Here is a 14809-nt window from a genome sequence, read left to right on the forward strand (position 1 = left end):
TCAGGAGTTAGTCAGCTACCTGAAGATTGTTTACCACAGTATACACCAGGACTAGATGTAACGTAACACCGAAAATTCCACACACACCCTTCATTTCACCCATACTCATCTTGTGACTCAACAGGGACTTCTGATGTGCTTTAGTAAAAAAATCTAAATTTGGTTTGGTTTGATTGTTTACTATCAGCCACTTATTTATAACACATGTAAATACTTTGTCCAGGAATACATTCAAGCTGCTCTTCTAGTTTTCAGTCACTCTCTTCCTCCAGCATGTTCTTCATTAAATTGACATATTGTTAACAGTAGCCGTCACTCAAAATATCTATTGTAACTTCCTTAGTACTGTGTGATGAGCTGCCTCAAAGATTCACTCTCAGATCTACAATGTTCAGATCTTTAATGTCTGGGTTATTTTCAGCCTGCTTATCTATGGCCACATCATTCTTGCTTGCCCTGTAACCCTACATCAGGATGAGACCCATATGGCAGACCATTTCAAACCCCCTAGCTACCGCATAAAGGCAAGCTGGCACTTACACATGTACTTAAAGTCAGCCGCCCTGAATCTGTATTGTCTGAAATCAAAGAGCTCAACTGTCACCATAAAATCTTTGCAAGGACAAGACTCAATCATTTCGAAAGCCTCTACTGACGAAGCTCAGATTTGAAGAGGAGGAGAGCACTAACAGCTCATTTCTTACCCTGCAAGTCAACAGGGGATGACTGTGCTTACAATAGGAAGGCCTAGTGGTGGCCCATTGGAGAGAAGGGTCCTGGCCATTATATCAGGTGTGGCTATGTACATAAAGTACACACCTAGAGCATTCCACAGAGGTCAAGTAGTTCCCATAAGGAAAACCAAGACCCATCTTCAACCGATCGGATCAGCAAGACAGTGCCCAGAGAAATGTGTATGGCGTTGTATATAATCAAACAAAAATACAGTTGAAGAATTAAAGAACTTAAAAATGAAAACAAAGGGTAAGTAAATGGGGAAAATGTTGAATTTCAAACATAAAACAAAAACTGGGAAAATCCAAGAAGGGGTTGATAGCTAAAGCAAAACCATATTCAAAGACAAGTCTGAGTTTTTGTTACTGGAAGTGTAGGTGTAATCGTTGGTCAAGCTTGTGTGTGTTGCCCCTCGCTGAAAATGCCACAATAAAGCGACATCTTGGGCTACAGTAATTTAGAAGCTTGGAGTATGTCCCCTTTGCTAAGCAGTTTGTATTAACAGAGTTAAGCTACACCTTCGAAGAAGAATATTAAGAAAGCTAAACTTTTTGTTGTAAGAGGCGAACGTAAAAAAGGCATAAACAGCAACATATTTGCGAAGTAGAAACCTTTGATAAAGAGCTAGTATTTTCTTTGCCTCCTTATTTGCTTGCTAAGGTTTTTAATTTCTGAATGAAAAAAACAGTAAATCCACCAACAAGTTATCATATAAACACAATTAAAATAAATGAAAGTGCAAGGGCAATTAGAGAGTAGCACTCTGTCCTTATGAGAGGGTAATACATCAAAATAGCCTCCCTGAACAAAAAGGCAGAAATCAGCAATTAAAATGTAATTTTTAACAAACGGCTCCCTTAATGTCGAATCACATACACAAGTGGAACAAATGGGGCATAGTTGCTATCTACAAATATGCCTTCATCCTTAATGGTCAGCATTGATGGATAGTGTTAGAAATGGGGTTTCTGGTTGGCTAGGGTATGCACCTCAGCCAGGCAGAACTTACCCACTCTAGTCAGGGTAAGGGAGTTAAAGGTCCAAGATAGCCCCTGCTCACCCCCTTGGTAGCTTGGCACGAGCAGTCAGGCTTAACCCAGAGGCAATGTGTAAAGCGTTTGCATAACACACACAACACAAGTGACGCAATATCCCCACCACAAAGGAAACACAACACCAGATTATATGAAAATATACTGTATTGTACACAAGGCAATTATCAGACCAAACATCACATATCAGTACTATCCTGCTACCTTAGCAGTTGTCAGAACGTTACACATTAGTTACTCTGCAACCTAGCAGTAGTCACACATTACACACAGGTTACTCAGTATTCTGCAACATAAGCAGTAGTCAGGAAAACATGTTATTACATCACAGCACTTGTCATAAGAATATCATAAAATGCCCATAGTAGGAACATTAGAAAACATATGGCAAGTTAGAAAAACATATTAGCAAGCTTTTCCATAAAAGGAACATTTGCATATACATATGTAAAAACATCAAACGCAGGTTGGTAATATATGAATCAAACAAAAGTCTGTAGAAAGAACTTTGGACTGCAACTATATTGGTCCTTTAAACAGTACCTGGTTGGATGAAGGCACCTCCAGTGCCTAGAAGGCGAACAATAGGGCCCCCGGCGCTCCTATGCGCAAAACGGGGGCCTCCCTTATACTCTGGGGTCAGAGGAGGGCAACATGCACCTCCTCTCTTTTATAGACAGGCCCCTCCGGGGACCGTGATTTCTAGGGGCCCCCCAGGGCCTCAACCGGCCCTCACGAGGGGGGGCCAAAGCCAGCAAAAACAACTTAGGGCAGGAGGGGGGCACCACGCACCCCCTCCGGTTTAATGACAGTCCCCTCCCGGGACCCCTGATCTTTGGGGGCCCCCCCGGGCCTCCACTGGCCCTTCCACCAACCTAGGGTCCGCACCCATAGGTTCTACAGGCGCTTGAGGCGAGGCTCTCCTCCCTCTACCCCTCCGCCTAGGATCCCGCCCTCCTCTCCTAGGAGGGGTATCACCAGAATCCACACTTGCCAGGGTGCTGGGTACAGCAGCCCTGCACAACTCTCTCGCCAGCCCAGGATCACTGCCTGGCGAATGACCACCCAACCTAGGGACGACACCCTTGGGTTGCACCAGGGTCCGGGGCGGGCTTCCCCCTCCCTGAACCCCACTTCCAGAGTCCTGCGTCTCCCCACCTCGGGAGAAGCCACCAGAAGTTTCACACGGGGAGGTGAACACACTAACCGCCCCCCCAACCAGGTCAGAGTTTACCCCCTGAACCTGTCTATCTAGTCCTGGGATGACACCCTTAGACTGGACCATTGCCCAGCGAACCAGGACTTCCTTGGGTGCACACCTACCCCCTACCAGATCAGAGCTTACCCCCTGAATCTGGCAATCCAACCCAGAGTCACTACCCTGCGGTTGAACCACTGCCTGGCGCACCAGGACATCCTGGGGGGCACGCCTACCCCCCACCAGGGAAACACCTTCCCCAAGGGCCACACAAGAGTCTGGCTGGCGCAGGTCTCCTGACCTCTGCCCATCTGACAGAGGCTGGATCCCCCTCAGCCCAGAAATGGTCTCACCAAGGTAATTCCTGGGGGGCTCTCCTCTCGGAGCTGACCCCTGACCCTCCAGGTTCTCCACTGGGGCCCGCAGCCCCCTCTCAACCCTATGTCTGGATTTCCGCCTCCTCCGCTGTAGAGCGAGACTACCAGACACCAGGACCGGCGGAACGCTATCACCAGCCACCCGCCCAAGTCCTAATGACAAAATGGGATCCTTCTGAACAGCTGGCCATACGGCACAGGCTAGGCTCACCTCCTGGCGTTCACTCATGGAACCCTCCAGGACCTGGGACTGGAGCTCGGGTACACTGGGCCTCAGCCCAACCCCATTCCCTCTCCTCTGAGACTGGACATGGGGTGCCTTACCCGCCCCAATACACTGGGACCTACCTAAGACACAAGCCTTTCCCACCACACCTGGCTGGGAAACACCTAGACCACTCTCATTAGGAACACCCTCTAATGCCACACTAGACCCTCTGGTACGCAACCAGAAGTCTGCCTCCTTTGCAAGTTCCCTGGGGTCAGAGAGCTCACAAACTGACAAGTGTTGGCGTAACTCTGCAAAACAACAACGAAGCAGGTGCTCTCTGACAATCAGATTAAACAGCCCTTCAAAATTGTTTACTGTGCTACCCTTCACTCATCCATCTAGTGCAATGCAGCAATCCTCCACAAACTCCTCCCAAGACTGGTGGGACAGTTTCTTACCACCCCTAAACCTTTTTCTGTATTCCTCAGGGGAAAAACCATACTTCACAATCAGTGCATTTTTTACAGTGGAGTACCCCTCCCTGTTACTCTCTTCTAGAGTCAGTAGGGCATCCATCGCCTCCTCAGGAATAAAGCTCCCTAGGCCAGTTCCCCAATCCTTCCCAAGGATCCTGCACTCAACCAGAGCCCTCTCATATTCCTTTAACCACTGACGTATGTCACCTCCCTTTTGGAACCTAGGTACCAGATCTATGGGTATGTGAGGAACATCTTTGCTACAGCACAGTACATTGCTGCCACCACTGGACTCCACCTGCAGCGCTGGTGAGTCCAGAACCTTCAAACTGCGCTCTAGAGCGAGTCTTTCTCTGGCAAAGGCCCTCTCTGCCTCTGCCATTCTCTCCTGTACTAAGGCCTTCTCTACCTCCGCCCTTCTCTCCTCAACAGCTAGGCGCGCTAACTGCAACTTCAAGTCCATCTCTTCTCACCTATCTTTTAGCTCATCAGGCGTCAAGGAATGAGAGGTAGCCCTTCTTCTTACACTGGACCCAGCAAGGGACTCCCTATCACTGGGGCCTTCCCTGTCAACTGGCGTCCCCAACAGGTCATTCTCACCCTCCTGATCAGTCTCTCTACCACTCTCTAGGGATGAGGTCTGGGAGCCCTCCCATTGGGAACCCTCGCTACACTCAGGATCCTCTGGGTACTCCCTAAGCACACTCCCTCCCAGGGTATATGTCACAAACCTTTCAAAGAAATTCAGAGATCTCCTGAGGTCCCCTTCTACAGGCAGCCCTCTCTCTCTACAGAACCCCTCTAATTCCTCCTGCATGTAAAACTGCAGGTCCTTTAAATCAAAGGTAAGCCCCATCTTGAAAAGGTACAAATAACTCAAATGTGACAACCACAATACCCAAGCGTGAGAACTGAAAACAGGAAAAATGACCAAAGAGAGAAAGTTGAGAGAAGCCAAACATGTGATGGTCTAAACGCAATCCTTGTAGTGAAATAATGAGTCACAATGGTATTGTGCAAGCGCAAGTCCTATCCCACCGCTGCCACCAATGTTAGAAATGGGGTTTCTGGTTGGCTAGGGTATGCACCTCAGCCAGGCAGAACTTACCCACTCTAGTCAGGGTAAGGGAGTTACACGTCCAAGATAACCCCTGCTCACCCCCTTGGTAGCTTGGCACGAGCAGTCAGGCTTAACCCAGAGGCAATGTGTAAAGCGTTTGCACAACACACACGACACACGTGACGCAATATCCCCACCACAAAGGAAACACAACACCAGATTATATGAAAATATACTGTATTGTACACAAGGCAATTATAAGACCAAACATCACATATCAGTACTATCCTGATACCTTAGCAGTTGTCAGAACGTTACACATTAGTTACTCTGCAACCTAGCAGTAGTCACACATTACACACAGGTTACTCAGTATTCTGCAACATAAGCAGTAGTCAGGAAAACACGTTATTACATCACAGCACTTGTCATAAGAATATCATAAAATGCCCATAGTAGGAACATTAGGAAACATATGGCAAGTTAGAAAAACATATTAGCAAGCATGTCCATAAAAGGAACATTTGCATATTCATATGTAAAAACATCAAACGCAGGTTGGTAATATATGAATCAAACAAAAGTCTGTAGAAAGAACTTTGGATTGCAACTATATTGGTCCTTTAAACAGTACCTGGTTGGATGAAGGCACCTCCAGTGCCTAGAAGGTGAACAATGGGGCCCCCGGCGCTCCTATGTGCAAAACAGGGGCCCCCCCTTATACTCTGGGGTCAGAGAAGGTCGACATGCACCTCCTCTCTTTTATAGACAGGCCCCTCTGGGGACCGTGATTACTAGGGGCCCCCCAGGGCCTCAACCGGCCCTCACGAGGGGGGCCAAAGCCAGCAAAAACAACTTAGGGCAGGAGGGGGGCACCACGCACCCCCTCCGGTTTAATGACAGGCCCCTCCCAGGACCCGTGATCTCTGGGTCCCCCCTGGGCCTCCACTGGCCCTTCCATCAAGCTGGGGGGGGCACAATAATGCCCGTTTTACCTAACAGCAGAAAAGGAGCGTCCTGCTCCTAACGCAGAGGCCAGGGGGAAGAGGGCACTCCCCGCGCCTTCCCCTGGTCCTGCCGTGAAGCCACAAGAAGATCAGACCCCTCCTGGGGCCCAAGCAGACACTCGCCTGCACCCGATGCAGTGCGCAAGTGTTCTTCCAGCTTCCCGGGCTGCTGTGGTGATCTTATTTAAAGGGGCACAATGCAGCAAGGAGCCTACAAGCTCCCAAGGCTCCATAAGCGCGCTGCAATCAGCGCTATGGCAGCCGCAACCACGAAGAAGCACCCCTCATGAAGAAATGGATGCAGGGGCCACTGCACCCTGCCCCTGGGGAGCAGAATCTTAAGACCAGGTCCTCAGGTGGAGGGCCCAGCTACAGGCCAGCACAAGGGAAAGGCAGCAAGTGGCAAGTCCTTCACAGTGACCAGGCAGGTCACAGGTCAGCACAGCAGCAGCAGTCCATGGCGATTCCTGGTGAGTCCTTTCAGCCTTTGGTGTACAGTTCAAAGATGATTCCAAGAGTCTCCAAATTGTGGGGAAAATTCCCCTGTACTTATAGTCAGTTCTTACAGTGTTTTACAATGGTAGGGAGAGGAGGTTCCAGCCAGTTACAACTGGTTCTGGGTGTGCCCCCTCTCTCCTTTCAGCACAGGCTCCAAACATCAGTGGGGGGTTAACTACCCTATTGTGTGAGGCCAGGGCACAGTCTTTACAAATGCAGGTGTGCCCCGCCTCTCCCTTCTCTCAGCCCAGGAAGACTATTCAGTATGCAGATGCACCTTTGTGACACCTCCACCCTCCCTGTGTACAGGCTGTCTGAAAAGTATGCACAAAGCCCCAACTGTCACTCTGCCCAGACGTGGATTGGAGTCAAGCTGCAAAACACCAGAGTCATAAGCACAGATAAATGCGCACTTTCTAGAAATGGCATTTCTGTGATAGTAATAAAAAATACACCCAAACCAGTAAGCAGCATTTATTATCACCATCACAACCATACCAAACACGCCTACCCTACCCATCATAAATCAGACAATGCCCCTTACACATAAGGCAGGGCATTTCTAATGCAATCCTATGAGAAGGCATCACTCACAGCAGTGAGACACCAGTTAGGCTGTTTGTCACTACCAGGACAGGCCACGCAACTTGGCACATGTCCTGCCTGTAGGAGGCTGGGCTGGCTTGTAGTGAGTACCAAGGGGTACTTGCACCTTGCACCAGGCCCAGTTATCCCTTATTAGTGTATAGGGTGTCTAGCAGCTTAGGCTGATAGATAATGGTAGCTTAGCAGAGCAGCTTAGGCTGAACTAGGAGACGTGTGAAGCTACTACAGTACCACTTAGTGTCATATGCACAATATCATAAGAAAACACAATACACAGTTATACTAAAAATAAAGGTACTTTATTTTTATGACAATATGCCAAAGTATCTTAGAGTGTACCCTCAGTGAGAGGATAGGAAATATACACAAGATATATATACACAATAGCAAAAATATGCAGTATAGTCTTAGAAAACAGTGCAAACAATGGATAGTTACAATAGGATGCAATGGGGAAACATAGGGATAGGGGCAACACAAACCATATACTCCAAAAGTGGAATGCGAACCACGAATGGACCCCAAACCTATGTGACCTTGTAGAGGGTCGCTGGGACTATTAGAAAATAGTGAGAGTTAGAAAAATAACCCTCCCCAAGACCCTGAAAAGTGAGTGCAAAGTGCACTAAAGTTCCCCTAAGGACAAAAGAGTCTTGTTAGAGGAATAATGCAGGAAAGACACAAACCAGCAATGCAACAACTGTGGATTTCCAATCTAGGGTACCTGTGGAACAAGGGGACCAAGTCCAAAAGTCACAAGCAAGTCGGAGATGGGCAGATGCCCAGGAAATGCCAGCTGCGGGTGCAAAGAAGCTTCGACTGGACAGAAGAAGCTGAGGTTTCTGCAGGAACGAAAAGGGCTAGAGACTTCCCCTTTAGTGGACGGATCCCTCTCGCCTTGGAGAGTCGTGCAGAAGTGTTTTCCCGCCGGAAGGACGCCAACAAGCCTTGCTACACGCAAATCGTGCATTTGGCGTTTTTGGACGCTGCTGGGGCCCAGGAGGGACCAGGAGGTCGCAAATTGGACCTGAAGAGAGAGGGAACGTAGAGCAAGACAAAGAGCCCTCATTGAAGCAGGTAGCACCCGGAGAAGTGCCAGAAACAGGCACTACGAGGATGCGTGAAACGGTGCTCGCCGAAGATGCACAAAGGAGTCCCACGTCGCCGGAGACCAACTTAGAAAGTCGTGCAATACAGGTTAGAGTGCCGTGGACCCAGGCTTGGCTGTGCACAAAGGATTTCCGCCGGAAGTGCACAGGGGCCGGAGTAGCTGCAAAGTCGCGGTTCCCAGCAATGCAGCCCAGCGAGGTGAGGCAAGGACTTACCTCCACCAAACTTGGGCTGAAGAGTCACTGGACTGTGGGGGTCACTTGGACAGCATCGCTGGATTCGAGGGACCTCGCTCGTCGTGCTGAGAGGAGACCCAAGGGACCGGTAATGCAGCTTTTTGGTGCCTGCGGTTGCAGGGGGAAGATTCCGTCGACCCACGGGAGATTTCTTCGGAGCTTCTGGTGCAGAGAGGAGGCAGGCTACCCCCACAGCATGCACAAGCAGGAAAACAGTCGAGAAGGCGGCAGGATCAGCGTTACAGAGTTGCAGTAGTCGTCTTTGCTACTATGTTGCAGGTTTGCAGGCTTCCAGCGCGGTCAGCGGTCGATTCCTTATCAGAAGGTGAAGAGAGAGATGCAGAGGAACTCGGCTGAGCTCATGCATTCGTTATCTAAAGTTTCCCCAGAGACAGAGACCCTAAATAGCCAGAAAAGAGGGTTTGGCTACTTAGGAGAGAGGATAGGCTACTAACACCTGAAGAAGCCTATCAGCAGGAGTCTCTGACGTCACCTGGTGGCACTGGCCACTCAGAGCAGTCCAGTGTGCCAGAAGCACCTCTGTTTCCAAGATGGCAGAGGTCTGGAGCACACTGGAGGAGCTCTGGACACCTCCCAGGGGAGGTGCAGGTCAGGGGAGTGGTCACTCCCCTTTCCTTTGTCCAGTTTCGCGCCAGAGCAGGGGCTAAGGGGTCCCTGAACCGGTGTAGACTGGCTTATGCAGAATTGGGCACATCTGTGCCCAAGAAAGCATTTCCAGAGGCTGGGGGAGGCTACTCCTCCCCTGCCTTCACACCATTTTCCAAAGGGAGAGGGTGTCACACCCTCTCTCAGAGGAAGTTCTTTGTTCTGCCATCCTGGGCCAGGCCTGACTGGACCCCAGGAGGGCAGATGCCTGTCTGAGGGGTTGGCAGCAGCAGCAGCTGCAGTGAAACCCCAGGAAGGGCAGTTTGGCAGTACCAGGGTCTGTGCTACAGACCACTGGGATCATGGGATTGTGCCAACTATGCCAGGATGGCATAGAGGGGGCAATTCCATGATCATAGACATGTTACACGGCCATATTCGGAGTTACCATTGTGAAGCTACATATAGGTAGTGACCTATATGTAGTGCACGCGTGTAATGGTGTCCCCGCACTCACAAAGTTCAGGGAATTGGCTCTGAACAATGTGGGGGCACCTTGGCTAGTGCCAGGGTGCCCTCACACTAAGTAACTTTGCACCTAACCTTTACCAGGTAAAGGTTAGACATATAGGTGACTTATAAGTTACTTAAGTGCAGTGTAAAATGGCTGTGAAATAACGTGGACGTTATTTCACTCAGGCTACAGTGGCAGGCCTGTGTAAGAATTGTCAGAGCTCCCTATGGGTGGCAAAAGAAATGCTGCAGCCCATAGGGATCTCCTGGAACCCCAATACCCTGGGTACCTCAGTACCATATACTAGGGAATTATAAGGGTGTTCCAGTAAGCCAATGTAAATTGGTAAAAATGGTCACTAGCCTGTTAGTGACAATTTGAAAGTAATGAGAGAGCATAACCACTGAGGTTCTGGTTAGCAGAGCCTCAGTGAGACAGTTAGGCACCACACAGGGAACATATACATGCACACCTATGAGCCCTGGGGCCCTGTATGACAGGGTCCCAGTGACACATACATATAGGCCACAAACCTATGAGCACTGGGGTCCTGACCAGCAGGATCCCAGTGACCCATAACAAACATACTGAAAACATAGTGTTTTCACTATGAGCACTGAGGCCTGGCTATCAGGATCCCAGTGAGACAGTGAAAACAGTGACAAACACCCTGGCATACACTCACAAACAGGCCAAAAGTGGGGGTAACAAGGCTAGAAAGAGGCTACCTTCTCACACAACCCCCCCCCAAACGAAGGACAATAAGGCTAACCTTGGCCAGTTGAGACTTTATTGTCTAAGTGGTGATAAGTAGAGAGTAGCTCTGCAATAGACTGATACTCCCTTTATCATCCACTATATGGTTACTTCCCTGTGGGGATGTAAACCACCCTGTTTGAAGTTTTTTAGCTAAGCAACAATGTGAAGATGTATTTTCAGAGTTTCTATCAGTAAGTTTTAGTTTAGAGCAGTGGGAATTGTCCACTGAACCTATTTGTAGTGATGGAAATGCCAGACAGGGATGCTGTCTCAGAAAAGCCATAGCTGGGCAAAAACTTTGTCCATCTGGCTGGAAGAGAGAACAGGGATGCTGTTTCTGTTGAGTTGGAGCAGGGCAGGGATGCTGTCCTATGAGCTCCACACTAGGGCAGGGATGCTGTCCTAAGTGTTGTGAGGTAGTGCAGGGTTTCTGCACTAAAGTTTCTCTGGGAGGGTTGGAGGGATGCTCCATGTTAACTAAAATGGTGCTGTTTTTCTCACCAATGTTAGTTATCCCACAGAGAGGTACTTCCACCTCAGGGAGTCCAGCTTTGGCAGCTGATGATTCCCTTAGAACAGGTGCCACCCCAGGAGAGGTTTCTCCCACCACAGGAATAGTATCCTGAATGGTAGGGTGGTTAGGGGATACTGTGATACCCTTTTTACCTGTTGATGGAGAGGGATCCTGAGTTTTCAGGCCTTCTCACCTTTGCTTTTTCATTTCACTTGAAATGAGAGGGAACAATTCCTCCGGGATGCCCAGCATGGCTGCATGGGCATAAAACTCTACATCAGCCCAACCTGAGGCCTCTAGGTCATTACCTAAGAGACAGTCTACAGGTAAGCTAGGTGATACCACCACCTGCTTAGGGCCAGTAACTCCACCCCAACTAAACTGAATTATAGCTAAGGGAAGAAACTTAGTGGAGTTATGGACATCAATAATCTTATACTGTTGTCCAATGATGTGTTGTTCAGGAGGCACTAGGTTTTCAGTCACCAAAGTGAAACTGGCACCTGTGTCCCTGTAGGCCGAGGCCTCAACACCATTTATTGAAACTGTCTGCCTGTACTTATCCATTGTAAGGGGACAAGCAGCCAGTGTGGCAAGGCCAATGCCACTAGGTGTGACAGAAACTGTCTTGGGACTGACTACCCCAGTTTCTACTATGGACCCAAAAGTGAACCCAACTACACCCTTTGCTTGACTGTTGCCAGCAGTCCCACCACTAGTACCACTACTGCTAGGGGCACTAGAGCTTGATGTATTAGTGGTGGTAGGCTCAGGGGGTTTACCTGGACAGGACTTATCCCCTGGCCTATGGCCTCTGTTTTTACACACAAAGTACCAAGGCTTTTTAATGTGTGCAGGTTGGGAAGAAGAGGAAGAATTTGTTTTATCCCCACCCTCTGAAGAGTGTTTAAGATTTGAAGTGGGATCTTTGGTTTTACCCTTATCCCCATGCTTATCTTGAGATTTTTCACCATCTTTCTTCTTATTGCCATCTTTGTCACCCCCTGTATGAACTTTTCTGTTCACCCTTGTTCTGACCCATTTGTCTGCCTTCTTTCCCAATTCTTGGGGAGAGGTCAGATCAGAGTCTACCAGGTACTGGTGCAACAAATCAGACACACAATTATTAAGTATATGCTCTCTCAGGATTGTGTTATACAGGCTTTCATAATCAGTAACTTTACTGCCATGTAACCACCCCTCCAAGGCCTTCACTGAATGGTCAATGAAATCAACCCAGTCTTGTGAAGACTCCTTTTTGGTCTCTCTGAACTTTATCCTGTACTGTTCAGTGGTTAAGCCATAACCATCCAGGAGTGCATTCTTAAGAACTTGGAAATTATTAGCATCATTTTCTTTCACAGTAAGGAGCCTATCCCTACCTTTTCCACTAAATGATAGCCATAGGATAGCAGCCCACTGCCTGTGAGGGACATCCTGTACAACACAGGCCCTCTCAAGTGCAGCAAACCACTTGTTAATGTCATCCCCCTCCTTATAAGGGGGAACTATCTTGTGCAGATTCATGGAATCATGCTCTTTTGCAGGATGACTATGGGGAATACTGCTGCTGCCACCATGGGTATCTAAACCCAACATCTGTCTTTCCTTCTCTAATTCAAAAGACTGTCTATCCAAATCCAGCTGTTGCTTTTTAAGCTTCAGTCTGGTTTGTTCCACCCTCAACTTATTGAGTTCCCTCTCTAACATTCTGTCATCAGGGTTGGTGGGAGGGACATTTCTAGAAACAGAGCTATGATGGGAATGAACAGAAGGAGACCTGTCCCTTACAGAAGCCACCCTAACAGCTTGGTTTACAGAAACATTACTACCAGTATGGTGAGAATAAATGCTTTTGCTATGATGTGAGACAACACTATTTATTTGGTGTGGCTCATCATCATTACCATCTATGCTAGATTGTCTAGTAATGGGCAGGCTAGGAAGTTTCTTTCCTGAATCTTTTCCTGGGGGAGTCCCTGAATCAGATTGGGAACTATTAGGTACTTTTTCAACAGATGGGGCACCTATGGCCTTATCCTGTTCTCTAAGCATGTTAAGTAACAGTTCCAAGGAAGGATTTTTCCCTACACTCAAACCTCTCTCTATACAGAGACTCCTTGCTCTTTTCCAGCTAAGGTTGTCATATGCAAGTTTGGACAGATCAACACTTTGGCCTGTGCCAGACATTTTTTAGAGAGAGTTAAAGTGATAGAAAAAGAGAAAAAAAGTTTTCAGAACTTTTTGGAAAGACAGAAAAAACTTTTTAAACTTTTAAGAACTTTTTGAAAGTTTAGAAGTACTTTTCAGCACTTAGAAAAGAGTGAAAAGAGGAAATGCAAAACTTTTTGGCTATGTGTATATACACTGACCTTGTTTTGTATTTTTTTCTCTTATGAAAAGTTCAATGACAAGAGTGGTAAGTAGTCTCAAGCACTTATCCCACCACTGCACAACCAATGTAGGAGGCTGGGCTGGCTTGTAGTGAGTACCAAGGGGTACTTGCACCTTGCACCAGGCCCAGTTATCCCTTATTAGTGTATAGGGTGTCTAGCAGCTTAGGCTGATAGATAATGGTAGCTTAGCAGAGCAGCTTAGGCTGAACTAGGAGACGTGTGAAGCTACTACAGTACCACTTAGTGTCATATGCACAATATCATAAGAAAACACAATACACAGTTATACTAAAAATAAAGGTACTTTATTTTTATGACAATATGCCAAAGTATCTTAGAGTGTACCCTCAGTGAGAGGATAGGAAATATACACAAGATATATATACATAATAGCAAAAATATGCAGTATAGTCTTAGAAAACAGTGCAAACAATGTATAGTTACAATAGGATGCAATGGGGAAACATAGGGATAGGGGCAACACAAACCATATACTCCAAAAGTGGAATGCGAACCACGAATGGACCCCAAACCTATGTGACCTTGTAGAGGGTCGCTGGGACTATTAGAAAATAGTGAGAGTTAGAAAAATAACCCTCCCCAAGACCCTGAAAAGTGAGTGCAAAGTGCACTAAAGTTCCCCTAAGGACAAAAGAGTCTTGTTAGAGGAATAATGCAGGAAAGACACAAACCAGCAATGCAACAACTGTGGATTTCCAATCTAGGGTACCTGTGGAACAAGGGGACCAAGTCCAAAAGTCACAAGCAAGTCGGAGATGGGCAGATGCCCAGGAAATGCCAGCTGCGGGTGCAAAGAAGCTTCGACTGGACAGAAGAAGCTGAGGTTTCTGCAGGAACGAAAAGGGCTAGAGACTTCCCCTTTGGTGGACTGATTCCTCTCGCCTTGGTGAGTCGTGCAGAAGTGTTTTCCCGCCGGAAGGACACCAACAAGCCTTGCTACACGCAAATCGTTTGTTTGGTGTTTTTGGACGCTGCTGGGGCCCAGGAGGGACCAGGAGGTCGCAAATTGGACCTGAAGAGAGAGGGGACGTCGAGCAAGACAAAGAGCCCTCACTGAAGCAGGTAGCACCCGGAGAAGTGCCAGAAACAGGCACTACAAGGATGCGTGAAATGGTGCTCGCCGAAGTTGCACAAAGGAGTCCCACGTCACCGGAGACCAACTTAGAAATCGTGCAATGCAGGTTAGAGTGCCGTGGACCCAGGCTTGGCTGTGCACAAAGGATTTCTGCCGGAAGTGCACAGGGGCCGGAGTAGCTGCAAAGTCGCGGTTCCCAGCAATGCAGTCCAGCGAGGTGAGGCAAGGACTTACCTCCACCAAACTTGGGCTGAAGAGTCACTGGACAGTGGGGGTCACTTGGACAGCATCGCTGGATTCGAGGGACCTCGCTCGTCGTGCTGAGAGGAGACCCAAGGGACCGGTAATGCAGCTTTTT

This window comes from Pleurodeles waltl, chromosome 3_1 (genome assembly GCF_031143425.1).
Source record: "Pleurodeles waltl isolate 20211129_DDA chromosome 3_1, aPleWal1.hap1.20221129, whole genome shotgun sequence".
Classification (NCBI taxonomy): domain Eukaryota; kingdom Metazoa; phylum Chordata; class Amphibia; order Caudata; family Salamandridae; genus Pleurodeles; species Pleurodeles waltl.